The sequence below is a fragment of the Triticum dicoccoides genome, chromosome 4A, assembly GCF_002162155.2.
Source record: "Triticum dicoccoides isolate Atlit2015 ecotype Zavitan chromosome 4A, WEW_v2.0, whole genome shotgun sequence".
NCBI lineage: Eukaryota > Viridiplantae > Streptophyta > Magnoliopsida > Poales > Poaceae > Triticum > Triticum dicoccoides.
In genome coordinates, this window is record NC_041386.1 from 165,055,250 (window position 1) to 165,069,004 (window position 13,755).

Sequence of the window (13,755 nt, forward strand, 5' to 3'; positions counted from 1 at the left end):
CCGCTCTTGCTATCGTGGCGCGCGCCATGCCGCCTATTGCCCTTGGAGCTGCTCGAGCGTTGGCGCTTCGGGGTGAACGGCTACGGGCTGGGCGTTCCTTAGAGGAGGCCTCGCCCTGCTCATGGTGGCCGTGGCCACGCCCCAGCAGCGTGTCCTTCCAGGATCTCCGTCCCGCGCCGTCCTTGTCATGGTCGCGGCTGGGACCGCCTCGGGGCATTCCACGGCAACCCGTGTCCGCCACCAAGGCACGGGCCTGACGCTTGTGGTGCTCTTCGCGCTGGCCATCCTCGACGTGCATGGTCCACGTCCCCGGATAGGTGCTTTGGGAGCGCGTCGTCTTCATCAGAGCCGGAGGAGGGCAGCCCGCTCTGTGCCGAGTGCGAGGAGCGTGGCAACCGCGGCGACCAGTCCTCAATGCGATCGACGTGGATGAGAAGGTCGAACCGCGTCGCGCCCGGAGGAAGGGCCACCCGGTGATCTGGCGGCGAGAAGCCGTCCATCTCCTCGACGCGCCCCACGCCTCGGGGCAGCTTCCAGTAGGTGTGCCTCGTCGGGATGAACGCCATGTCCCACACCCAGACCCAGGAGGCGAAGGTCTTGGTGTGGCCGTGCTCCAGAGTGCGGCTGTCGAGGCGATCGAGGCACACCTTGTCGCCGAACACCTCATGTGCCCCCTCGATGGACCAGTACTGCATGGGCATGTGCTCGATGACGCAACGGACGTGTAGGTTGAAGGTGGCGAAGCCGACATGATCATCTTCGCGCCACGGTAGGATGGTGAAGTTGGCATTGTCGACGTGGAGCATGCCGCGGCGCACGGCATTGGTGTGGTGCGTTGGCTGGGTGAAGACAACAAGGAAATCCTCGGGGTAGTGCACCATCACCCGTAGCTGGTGGGACGGGACGCAGAGCTGGGCCTGCAGGGCGCGGCCGAGAGCCATGGGTGACGTGGCCGGCACCTCCTCGAAGGCGCACAGCGTGACCGCATGCTGCGTGAGGAAGAAGACCGCCCGCTCCACCTCCAGCGTGGAGACGCCAACCTTGTGGCTGGTGCGAGGGCGGCACGCCGGATCAGCGAGACCGAGCTCCGCCATGGGAGGGGCGACGGGAGCCGGTGAGGAAGCAGCGGGCAAGGGCGAAAACAACAGGCAAGAGGCGATGGGGATGCGCGGGGCGAGTGGTCCTAGCCTAGCTGTAGCAGGGCCACCCGGGCCATTCTTTGGATTTTTAGGACACTCACGGCCGAAATGATCAGGGAGCTCGCACATTATGCAGTGGAGCGGATCACGACAATCTTTCCGGCGGTGGAGCTTGCTGAGGCATCTGAAGTAGCAGCCTCTGAAACGGTTTAAAAAGGCCTCACGGCAATCTACCGCATTGAACGCGCGCCGGCTATCCCGGCGAGGAGGCGAAGGGAGGCCGCTATGGACCGACGGATCGGGGCGGCGCCCGTGGTTCTTCTTGGAGGAGACCTCCGTCCACCCACCGTCCATGCCGGAAAAGGAAAGCGCATCCGCGTGGGGTGGAGCAACGATGATGGACTGCAGCTGATGTGGTGGGGGCGAGGGAGAGACCGCTGTGCCGGGCGCGGGACCGATGACGATAGACTGGAGCCGATGGGAAGGATGCGCCCTCAGATCTGACGCACTAACGGCCTCCTCATCCCTTGAGCATTCACCGCGGATCAGCAGACGCGGCGGAAAAAGCGGATCTGGAGGGGGCGGTGGCGCATCTGACGGGCCGATGGGAGAAGCTCGTTCCCCCTGACCGCATCCTGATCCACAGCTGGATCCAGATCGTGGGGAGCACGGCGCGCCCATGCTGCTAGGTGCAGTAGCTTAGGTGTGGCCGCCGTGACCGGAGTGGCCAGCGGCGCGGGGGTGGGGATGTGGCCGCCGCGGCCGGAGTGGCCAGCGGCGCGGAGGGAGGAGCAGGCGGGAGCTCAGCTCATTGAGCCTTTTGAGCCAAAAAGTCCAGAAGTGATCTTTCTTTCTTTTGGACAGCTTGTAGTGCGTTCCTCTCAAGATGCCCGAGCCTTCTTATTAGATTTGTTATGCACTTGTGTGTGTCTTTGTCTCCCAACATCACATAGTATCCTAAGTACCTAACCTCACTAAGAGCAACTCTACAGAGCATTATATCAACATGGTCGTCAAAATAACAGTTATTATGCCAATTTTGGCCCCAAAAGGCACTCTACCAGAGTCGTCTCCTTCCCCGCATTGTCATAATTTTTGGAGTGCACTCTAAAATACGTCCAAGAGGCTCCATATTTGGCATTTAGGGTGGCAAGGGGTCTATTGCCTTCCCTCTCTCGCCATAGCGTTGTTAGAAATTGTTGCATGGAAAACAAAAAAATTCTACGCACACGCAATGATCTATCCATGGAGATGCATAGCAACGAGGGGAGAGTATGTCTACGTACCCTCATAGACTGTAAGTGAAAGCGTTTAACAACACGGTTGATGTAGTTGAACTTCTTCGCGCTCCAACCGATCAGGTACCGAACGTACAACACCTCCGCGTTCTGCACATGTTCAGCTCGGTGACGTCCTCCGTCTTCTTGATCCAGCAAGACGGCGAGGTAGTAGATGAGTTCCGGCAGCACGATGGCATGGTGACGGTGATGGTGAAGTGATCTCCGCAGGGCTTCGCCTAAGCACTACGAAAATATGACCGGGGGTGTAAACCGTGGAGGGGGCGCCGCACACGGCTAGGCAATTGTATGTCGTGTGCTACGAACCTCCCTCCCACATATATATAGATGGGAGGGAGGGAGGGAGGAGCAGCCAAAGGAGGCGCCCAAGTAGGAATCCTACTTGGGGTCCCTCCCAAGGCGCCCCCCTTGCCATATATAATCGAGGGGGAAGGAAAGAGGGAGGAGGGGGAAGGAAGTGGGAATCATAATCCAGACTTTCCTTTCCCTTCCCCCTTTCCTTCTCCTCCTAGATTGGCCCATATGGGGGGCGCACCAGCCCCCTGTGGCTGGTGTGTTTCCCCTCTTGGCGCATAAGAGCATCTCCACTCGTTTGCCCTCTCAGGAGGCTATTTTTCGCCGCTTGGGAGGCTGCCGACGAAAATTTTGGCCTGGGGGGGCAAAATTTTCCACTCGTTGCGCCCCCCTAGGAGCAATGGTCGTGGTCGGAGCCACCTTGGAGCTCGTCATGGCGGCGAGGCTCGGGTCACCGACAGTGGATACGGAAGCCGGTGTGGATATGGCGAACGGGGAGAAGGGGGACCTGGTCTTGGGTGGCGCTGGCCGCCGAGGAGAGTAGCCGAAAGGCCGCGGCCGACCGGCTCGAGGGCCTTATGCGCGCCACTGAGGCAGGCTTGTGGTCGGCCACCGAGGCGGACTTGTGGTCGGCCACCGAGAAGCTCAACGGCGTCATGGCCGACTGGAAGGAGGCCGCGGCCGCTTGGCGCGCCAGGGAGAAGGCGCTGCTCGCATGCGGGCGCGCGGCCAAGGAGGACACCGTTGAGCTCGCCGAGATGCACCGGGCGAACGAGGAGGATGCCCGCCAGCCAGCCATCGCCGTACGCCCATGGCCGGCCACCCTGCCGTGCGGCCGCCTCCTCGCTGTGCGCCCGTCCTCCTGCCGCCCCTTCGCCTCCATCTGCAGCAGCTTCTCCGCCGAGCTCCACCCTGACCGTGAGCTCCACCTCAGCCTCCCGCCGACCTCCTCGTCGTTCGTCCTTTCTCCCACCGAAAAAGAGATGAGAGAGAGAGAAGAGAGGGAGAGGCTGACAGTGGGTCTTTTTCATGGGATAAGTAGCATCGGCGCCCCCAATTGCCCCCCATCTCCTTGGGTTTGGGCTGGGATGGCCAGTTGTAAATCTGGCCAAATCCGGCGCTTTTCGAGAACTTGGGGCACGACTGGAGGAAAAATTGGTCACCGGCGAGGAAAAAGGGCCTCTGGGGGCTTTCGGGGGGACGGCTGGAGATGCTCTAAGGCCCATATCCTTTGTTGGGGGTGCCCGGAACCCCTTCTGGTGACCCGATAAGTACCCGGTAACTCCCGAAACACTTCCGATGTCCGAATACCATCGTCCTATATATTAATATTTACCTCTCGACCATTTCGATACTCCTTGTCATGTCCGTGAACTCATCCGGGACTCTGAACAACATTCCGTCACCAAATCACATAACTCATATAATAATATATCATCATCAAACATTAAGCGTGCGCACCCTACGGGTTCGAGAACTATGTAGACATGACCGAGACACCTCTCCGGTCAATAACCAATAGCGGAACCTGGATGCCCATATTGACTCCTACATATTCTACGAAGATCTTTATTTGTCGAACCATTATGACAACATACGTAATTCCCTTTGTCCATCGGTATGTTACTTGCCCAAAGATTCAATCGTCGGTAGCTTCATACCTAGTTCAATCCCGTTACCAGCAAGTCTCTTCACTCCACTGGTACAACAACGTGCTATACAAACGGTTTTTAACCCCTTTCCGTGATGGTGTTTGGAACCGTCGCCAAGTGAGTGTGGGCGATAGGGGGTCCTTCCCACACGACCCAGAAACCGTCGGGGATAGGCCCTCCTGGCTCACAGGATGGGGCAAAATGAGCTCGTGTGCGATCTGGCGGGGCACAGAAACCCAATTGTTTCTGTTCGTATGTACATCCCACACGGTGAATCCCAGAAAATCATTTCCGTTCGTATGTATATCACACACAGTTTTTTGTGTGGAAACGTTTGTGCAAGGAGGCCTAACACAAACAGTTCTCTGCCGGAAGCCGTGTGTGATTGTTAGTTGATCGAAGATGCCTACTTTCTAGAAACCGTGCGGGTTGTTTGAGTTCATCGCCCACGGTGCTGTTTGAGTAACCGTCTGCAATAGAAAACCCCAATAAGTAGGGTAATTAGCCTATTATATTATTGCATACTAAGGCATAGCCTAGTGGTGGGAATGGGCTGATGCCTTCCCACCCACCTAGGTTCAAGGCATGGTACTTGCAATTTGGGTTTGTTGCACCAATTATACTGTAGGGGGTTCCCTTACAGTCTTTCTGTCAAAAACATTTAGCCTATTATTGTTAATCCATGTACTAATCAAATTGATATTTCTTATAAAACCCACTAGATATTTCATATCCGTATAACAGCAACCAGGATTTCATAATCGAATTATATCAGATAGCTTCGGCACTCAGTTACGCCATTACACAACAGCACCAAGTTTCACATGCAACATTAAAAACCTTTGGAAAGTAGCATCATACACGGTAAATAGACAGATGAATCTCATCTGAGAAACTGCAGAAGCGGAAGGCAAATGTTGAGCCTTCAGTGATGTTGAATGTCCTTGCAACTTTAGGCCAGTGGCTATGGATAATTGCCCGCCCAACCTTCGTCCTCTTCAGCAAGACTTCAATATTGTACCATGGGTGTTGAATGAATATCTTCCTCACCTCTTGACCATGCAGGTGGTTTGAGAGGTAATCATTGGTGAACTGCTTTGAAAAGTACTGAAAACAAAGATATGCATAAATCGCTGTTATAAATTTTGAAATGGTGTAAGGGGTAAAAACAAGGTAAAAGAGTTAGTACCATCCTATTGTTGACTGATGTCTTCTTCATTGTGCAAACAAAGATCTTGCTATTATTTTTCGCAAGTTTCTTCATCCTAACAATCTTTCTGAGTTTTTTGACTTGACTAATATTCATGGACATCTCATTTCCCCATATGCAAAATGGGTCGAACAGTGGGTATAAGCCTCTAATAGAAGGACCTACATGTGCAAGACCAAATTGTAGGAAACCTAAATATTAGAATGATTCCTGCATCTGCACAATAATGTGCTATTAGCCAAAGGACCATGCTTGAACAAACCACGATGGTAAACCGCAGTGTCTCCCATTGTTTCCCTACAACACATATAAGGAAGATCTTGATTAGGTTAACTGAGAGTTGCCATACTATCGGTAGAATATGTATTGAGTACAACCAAATTCAATTTGTTTCACATGCATAACAATACAAAATTGTACCCACAGCAAATGATAATCAAATTGTAGAACTAAACCAAATAGTTAAATGGACAGCAGACCAAATGAACCAAAATAGTTAACTAAGCACGACATTGCAGAATTGAAACATGTACTAGAACATAAGACAGTTAACAAAACAAAGAATGCTTGAGAACAGTACTATGAAATGTAGCAATTGTTGGAGCAAAGTGTTAACTGAACATTACATTTCAAAGGATCAAACTGTTAACTAAACATCAGATTGCATATTAACATTACAGAGGACAAATCACTGGAAGACAATGGTGGTGGCCTCGAGAAAACAGCAGAAACTACATTTTAAAGTAGACAACCGCGTGGCGGTGTCGACGGTGGCCTCGGAGACGAGGTGCTCCTCCAAGATCTGGCGGTCGGCACGCATGGCAGCCATAGCGACCTCGTGCGTGCGTGCGTGTGGCCGCATGCTACTGAGCTCCACGTTATACTGCATGCAAAATGGCTATGGGCGGCGCTTAATTGGAGGAGGGGGATAGTGATTTCGGCGGAAGGAGTAGCACCGTCGGTCGGGGCATGTGGGACAGGAAAGGAGGAGGATGATGTGGGTGGGGTGTGGATTACCTGACCATATCGACGAGGTCACGCAGCAAGAAGAAGGGTCGGCGGCCAGGAGGCCGCACAGCAAGAAGAAGGGTCACCGGTGAGGAGGCGGCGCTGCAAGAAGAAGGGTCGCCGGCGAGGAGGCGGCGCTGCAAGAAGAAGGGTCGCCGGCGAGGAGGCTGAGCTGCCAGTAAGCATCAGTTAAGGTTTGAATTTGGAAAGTAAGGAGGAACAATGGAAATGTGGCTTTTGGTGGGAGGAAGGGGGCAGGGAGATAGATATTTTCGCGGTGGCAAAAAAAATTCACTCGGTGCTGCGAGAAACTAGCCCGCAAGTGTGGTTCAACCGGGGGCGGTGGACTATAGACGACGAAGCTTCCTGTGTAAGCCAGACAAGACAGTGCGCCAAGATTTTTTATATCGCAACCCACACAGTTCTTTCTAGTAAACTATTTGTGGTATACCTGATTTTTTTTCATTATGTTTTGAAAGACAAAATGGTGTTATGGAGGGAAATGATGTTGTTTGAATTGATAGAACATTTACGTACAGTGAACATGCAACTAGTACATGAGTGTCGTGTTGAAATTTGGAATTATTCCGGGTTCGTTTGACATTTTTATGCATTAATTGAGTTTCTGGGTATTTAATATGCATAATTCAAATTTGAACTACAATCACATGCTCCAGTGCATCAAAGTTGGTTGAAAAATCACATGTGTCTTTGGGTGAATTTATAGGTCCCATGCAAGAAATGAGAATAAAATTCAAACATCTCGGCGTCGTGGCTCGGCCGAAAAGATTGAGAAATTTGGTTTATAATTCCTGTAAATCCAAAACACGCCTGAAAATCATGAAACTTGGCATGGTGTCATGACATGGCACCAACAAGCTGCGGTAAATTTTTGGGCTGAATTGGGACAAGCTTTGGTATAAGCTTCTTGCAAACCGGAGCATCCCTCAAGAAGGCTCGTGATTCCGAGAGGGAACGTGTCACCTCCGTGTGCGAAACGACATACATACACTGCCTTCTCCCGCCTTAATTTTTTTACATAGGCAGATTAGACCAAATAGAAATATTGTGCTAAATTTTGGAATTATTTTGGGTTCGTTTGACCTTTTTTATACATTAATTGAGTTTCTGGGTATTTAATGTACATAATTCAAATTTGAACTATAAGCAATGCTCCAGCGCACCAAAGTTGGTTGAAAAATCACATGTGTGTCCTTGGGTGAATTTCTAGGTCCCATGCAAGAAATGGGAATGAAATCCAAACATCTAGGCTCGTGGCTCGGCCGGAAAGATTGAGAAACTTGGTTTTTTAATTTATGTAAATCGAAAACACACCTGAGAATCATGAAACTTGGCATGGTGTCATGACATGGCACCAACATGCTGCGGTAAATTTTTTGGCCGAATTGGGACAAGCTTTGGTGTAAACTTCTTACAAACCGGAGCTTCTCTCAAGAAGGCTCGTGGTTCCGAGAGGGAACGTGTCACCTCCATGTGTGAAACGACATACGTACACTGCCTTCTCCCACCTTAATTTTTTTACACAGGGAGATTAGTCCAAATAGAACTATCGTGCTAAATTTTGAAATTATTCCGGGTTCGTTTAGCCTTTTTTATACATTAATTGAATTTTTGGACATTTAATGTGCATAATTCAAATTTGAACTATAAGCACATGCTCCGGTGCATCAAAGTTGGTTGAAAAATCACATGTGTGTCATTGGGTGAATTTCTAAGTCCCATGAAAGAAATGGGAATGAAATCCAAACATCCGTGCTTGTGGCTCCGCCAGAAAGATTGAGAAACTTGGTTTTTTAATTCCTGTAAATCCAAAACACGCCTGAAAATCATGAAACTTGGCATGGTGTCATGACATGGCACCAACATGTTGCGGTAATTTTTTTGGCCGAATTGGGACAAGTTTTGGTGTAAGCTTATTGCAAACCGGAGCTTCTCTCAAGAAGGCTCGTGGTTTCGAGAGGGAACGTGTCACCTCCGTGTGCGAAACGACATACGTACACGACCTTCTACTGCCTTAATTTTTTTATACAGACAGATTAGACCAAATATAAGTATCGTGCCAAAATTGAATTATTCCGGGTTCATTTGACCATTTTTATACATTAATTGAATCTCTAGGCATTTAATGTGCATAATTCAAATTTGAACTACAAGCACATGCTCCAATGCATCAAAGTTGGTTCAAAAATCATATGTGTGTCCTTGGGTGAATTTCTAGGTCCCATGCAAGAAATGAGAATGAAATTCAAACATCTGGTCGTCGTGGCTCGGCCGAAAAGATTGAGAAACTTGGTTTTTTAATTTCTGTAAATCCAAAACATGCCTGAAAATCATTAAACTTGGCATGGTGTTATGACATAGCGCCAACATGCTGCGGTAATTTTTTTGGCCGAATTGGGACAAGCTTTGGTGTAAACTTCTTGCAAACCGGAGCTTCCCTCAAGAAGGCTCGAGGTTCCGAGAGGGAACGTGTCACCTCCGTGTGCGAAACGACATATGTACACTGCCTTCTCCCGCCTTAATTTTTTACACAGGCAGATTAGACCAAATAGAAGTATCATGCTAAAATTTGGAATTATTCCGGGTTCATTTGGCCTTTTTATACATTAATTGAGTTTCTGCGCATTTAATGTGCACAATTCAAATTTCAACTACAAGCACATGCCCCAGTGCACCAAAGTTGGTTGAAAAATCACATATGTGTCCTTGGGTGAATTTCTAGGTCCCATGCAAGAAATGGGAATGAAATTCAAACATTTGGGCGTCGTGGCTCGACCGGAAAGATTGAAAAACTTGATTTTAAATTCCTATAAATCCAAAACACGCCTGAAAATCATGAAACTTGGCATGGTTTCATGACATGGCACCAACATGCTGTGGTAATTTTTCTGTCCGATTTGCGAAGGTGCACACGTTAACAATCAACAAAGTCATTTTGGAACAAGTGTTGTCACTTTACAAATCGGAAACACAAGTATTATTGAAACCGTGGGCGTTCTACTTACCAATTACATGCTGCCATGCGTTCCCTTTTTTTATTGACTAGGATGTGACGTGCGGGGTAGCTATTTGAGTACGGGAGGCGTGTGATCAGACCCCTGCGCGTGCTCATCGGGAGGAGAGCCCTTTGACCTCTACCCGTCACGCACCTCCCTCCCAACGTCTCCATTAATGGTGCCCGAGCCCCTCTTCTGTGGCATGGTTATATGTCTCACTAGACTGAGATTTAAGAGAGAGAAAATGAAAATTTGGAAAGTAAGTTTTGCACGAATCTTGATGTAAGATCCGATGGACCTATCTAGCATCGACTGCGACTTATAGCAAGCATGATGAATATAAGGACAATGACAGTGGATAATAATTTTCTTACATATTTAGGACCATAATTAAAAAAATCCACATGAGGCAACACCCGAAATACACAAGGGCAAAAGAAGAAGGAAGAAAACGATATGGCTTGCTGATCTCTACTTTCTTGATGCATTGCTACAGGCCGCATGAACTAATCTCCGTGGCGAGCGGCGATGAGCTCTTTCTTGTCCTCAAGATGCTTCTTGAGAGCATCCACGGATCCCTCCACCAGCCTTCCGCGCTCGATGCGTGGCATGGCATTTTGTCCATGAGTTTCTCGACGATGATGCCGGTCCTCTTCAACAAGGCAGTGGTCTCCTCCTGCTGCTCCGCACTTCCGACGATCTTCGCCCTCAGTAGGTCGCGCTCGGCCAGGAGCTTCGCATTGCTCTCATTTAGTTGCCGGATGACGCCGGTAGCCTGTTCAAAAGAGGCTTTCATGTCGTCCTGCAACCTCGCCCAGCCGGAGATCTGATCCATCTGGCTATGGATGATCGCATGCATGCACCTGTAAAAGTCCTCGCCAGCCCCCGAGACATTTTCCTAGGCCGCGGTGGTGCGGAAGGACATCTTTGCTGCTTTCGCGGCGCGGCGGGACATCTCTTCTGCTTCCGCGGCGTGGCAGGACCAGTCTGCTGCATCGACAGCGCGGTGGGACCTCTGTGCTACTTCAGCGGTGGGACCTCTGTGCTGCAACGGCCGCGCGACAGGACATACCGGCTGCTTTCACGGTGAGGCGGGACATCTCTCGTGCTTCCGCTTCCATGCTTGCATCTCCTTGATGGCAATCTCTCGACCCAGAACTCATGCTGGCCATGGCAGACGCAAGGGAACGATGATGAATGACTTGTTTGTTTTTGTGGATGAGAAGTTGAGGAGGAATGTGCAGTCGTCTTGGAGCAGTAGTATTTATAAATGAGTACTAATACACTCCTAAATGTGAACCCGTTTAGGTTTTGATCTGTGTGAACAGGTTTGCAATTAAATATAGCGTGGCAGTAATTTGGAATGTGACGGGACGCAGGCTCAAAATTTATTGATGGTTATAAGTGCGGCACTATTCCCGGAAGGCGTAACGTGGGCACGCCTTCTCGGCCGCATACGTGGTGTTTGCACCATAGGATGCACCGCAATAGGCAATGTCAGCACACGTCTTGTTCCAACAACCGTGCGCGCACGTTATTACCATCGTGCACGCTTCTTTTAATTAGAATGTGTGTGCCTGTCTAGCGCACACACGTTGATCTATCTAACTATTTCTATTTGTTGTGGCTAATCGCAAACAGTTCATCCGTGTAAAGTGTATGCCATCATTCGCAGACACTTTGACCTGGCTGACTCGTTTCTCTTATGTTGCCTAATCGCAAATAGTTAATCCTTCTGAAGCGTATGCCCTCAACCGCACACACCTTTATCTAGCAGTTTGTTTCTATTATTCCTACTCATCACAAACAGTTCATCCGAGTGAACCATATGTTGTATATCGCACACGCCTTTATCTGGCTGCCCGTTTCTTGTGTTCCACCTCATCGCAAACAGTTCATTGAACTGAACCGTATGCCCTGCATCGCACACGCAATTAAAATCAGAACCGTATTTGATGCATCCGGCATCGCAAATGTTTTGCACCTTTTATGGTTCTTTTACATCACCGTTAGCGATTATTGCATCGCATGCAGTTTCGTCGAAGGGTCTCTGATCGTAGTGTCGCATTAGCAGCAACCTGCAGTAGTGCTCGTTGATAATCCCCAAGTGCAAGGAATCATCGTAGAAATTTCCAAAGGTGGAAGTGATAAGTATGGAGTGTCGAACCCACAAGGAGCTAAAGGTAAGATCAATATTCTCTCAAGCCCTATCTACTACTGATATTACTCTACGTACACCGAACGTTTGCTTCCAACTAGCAATGAGAAATAAAACTATATTGTAGGTATGAAGAGGATAACTTTGTATGATATCGGAGAGCTAAAGTATAAAAGTAGGTGATGTTATCATGGAGTTAGAATATATTACTAAATATTATAAATAGCGAGTGTGGAATAATGGTGGATCAGTGTGCGGAATTGTCCTAGGCAATCGTTAATAAGACCAGTAATCACTATTGCAGTTTCATATGAGGGAGAGGCATAAGCTAACATACTTTCTCTACTTGGATCATATGCACTTATGATTGGAACTCTAGCAAGCATCCGCAACTACTAAAGATCGTTAAGGTAAAACCCAACCATAGCATTAAAGCATCAAGTCCTCTTTATCCCATACGCAACAACCCCCTTATTCGGGTTTGTGTTTCAGTCACTCACGCAACCCACTATAAGCGAATCATAAACGTATTGCAACACCCTACAGCGGGAACCCCTCACACTTGCGCGACACAGAGGGCACCATAGGACAGCACCAAAGTAAAACATACAACTCATACCAATCTAGATCATAAATCAACCCAAAGACAAAGGATAACTACTCAAAACATCATAGGATGGCAACACATCATTGGATCATAATATGTGGCATAAAGCACCATGTTCAAGTAGGGATTACAGCGGGGTGCGGGAGAGTGGACCACGTAAAAGAGATGATGATGGTGATGATGGTGGTGATGTTGATGAAGACGATCACCGCGGCGATGATTCCCCTCTCGATGGCACTCCGGTGCCACCAAGAGAGAGGATGAGAGGTTTTTCCCCTTGTGCTTCCTCCTCCATGGCCTCCCCCCTAGATGGGGAGAGGTTCTCCCTCTGGTCCTTGGCCTTCATGGTGATGATGGCCCCTCCGGGATCCTCCTCCATGCCCTCCGGTGATGATGGCCCCCTCCGGCAGGGTGCCAAAGAGGGCCTAGATTGGTTTTCGGTGGCTACGGAGGCTTCTGGCGACGGAACTCCCGATCTAGGTTAATTTTTCGAGGTTTCTGTATTTATAGGAATTTTTGGCGTCAGTCTCACGTCAAGGAGGTGCCCGAGACGTCCACGAGGCAGGACCACACGCCCGGGGTGTGCGCGCACCCCCCACCCTCGTGGACGCCCCGGGACTCTCCTGGCACAACTCTTTTACTCCGGGGTCTTCTTTTGGTCCATAAAAAATCGTCAAAAATTGGCATGTCAATTGGACTCCGTTTGATATTCCTTTTCTGTAAAACTCAAAAACAAGATAAAATACAGAAACTGGCACTGGGCACTAGGTTAATAGGTTAGTCCCAAAAATCATATAAAATAGCATATAAATGCATATAAAACATCCAAGGTTGATAATATAATAGCATGAATACTTCATAAATTATAGATACGTTGGAGACATATCAGCATCCCCAAGCTTAATTCCTGCTCGTCCTCGAGTAGGTAAATGATAAAAGAAATAATTTATGAAGTGTGAATGCTAGCAAGTGCATAAGTTTCATCAATGATAGTTCCAATCACTTTTTCTAGCATCATTATATCTCATAACAGTAGCTCATTTTCATAAAACTTTTCATGATCAAGTAACAAGCTATTCACATGTTAAAGTATAGACCATAAACTCTCTTGAAACTAACAAACTATATTCTCAGTCATCAAACAATTGCAATTCATCTTATTTTCAGGAAGGGTCTATGTCAGAGCTTTGATTTAGAAAACTCCACATACTCAACTATCATTTAGTCTTTGACAATTGCTAACACTCACATGATATTTATGGGTTCAAAGTTTTAATCGGACACAGAGAAAGATAGGGGCTTATAGATTTGCCTCCCAACTTTTACCTCAAGGGTAATGTCAACAATAATAGTTCACGATAACTTACATCCA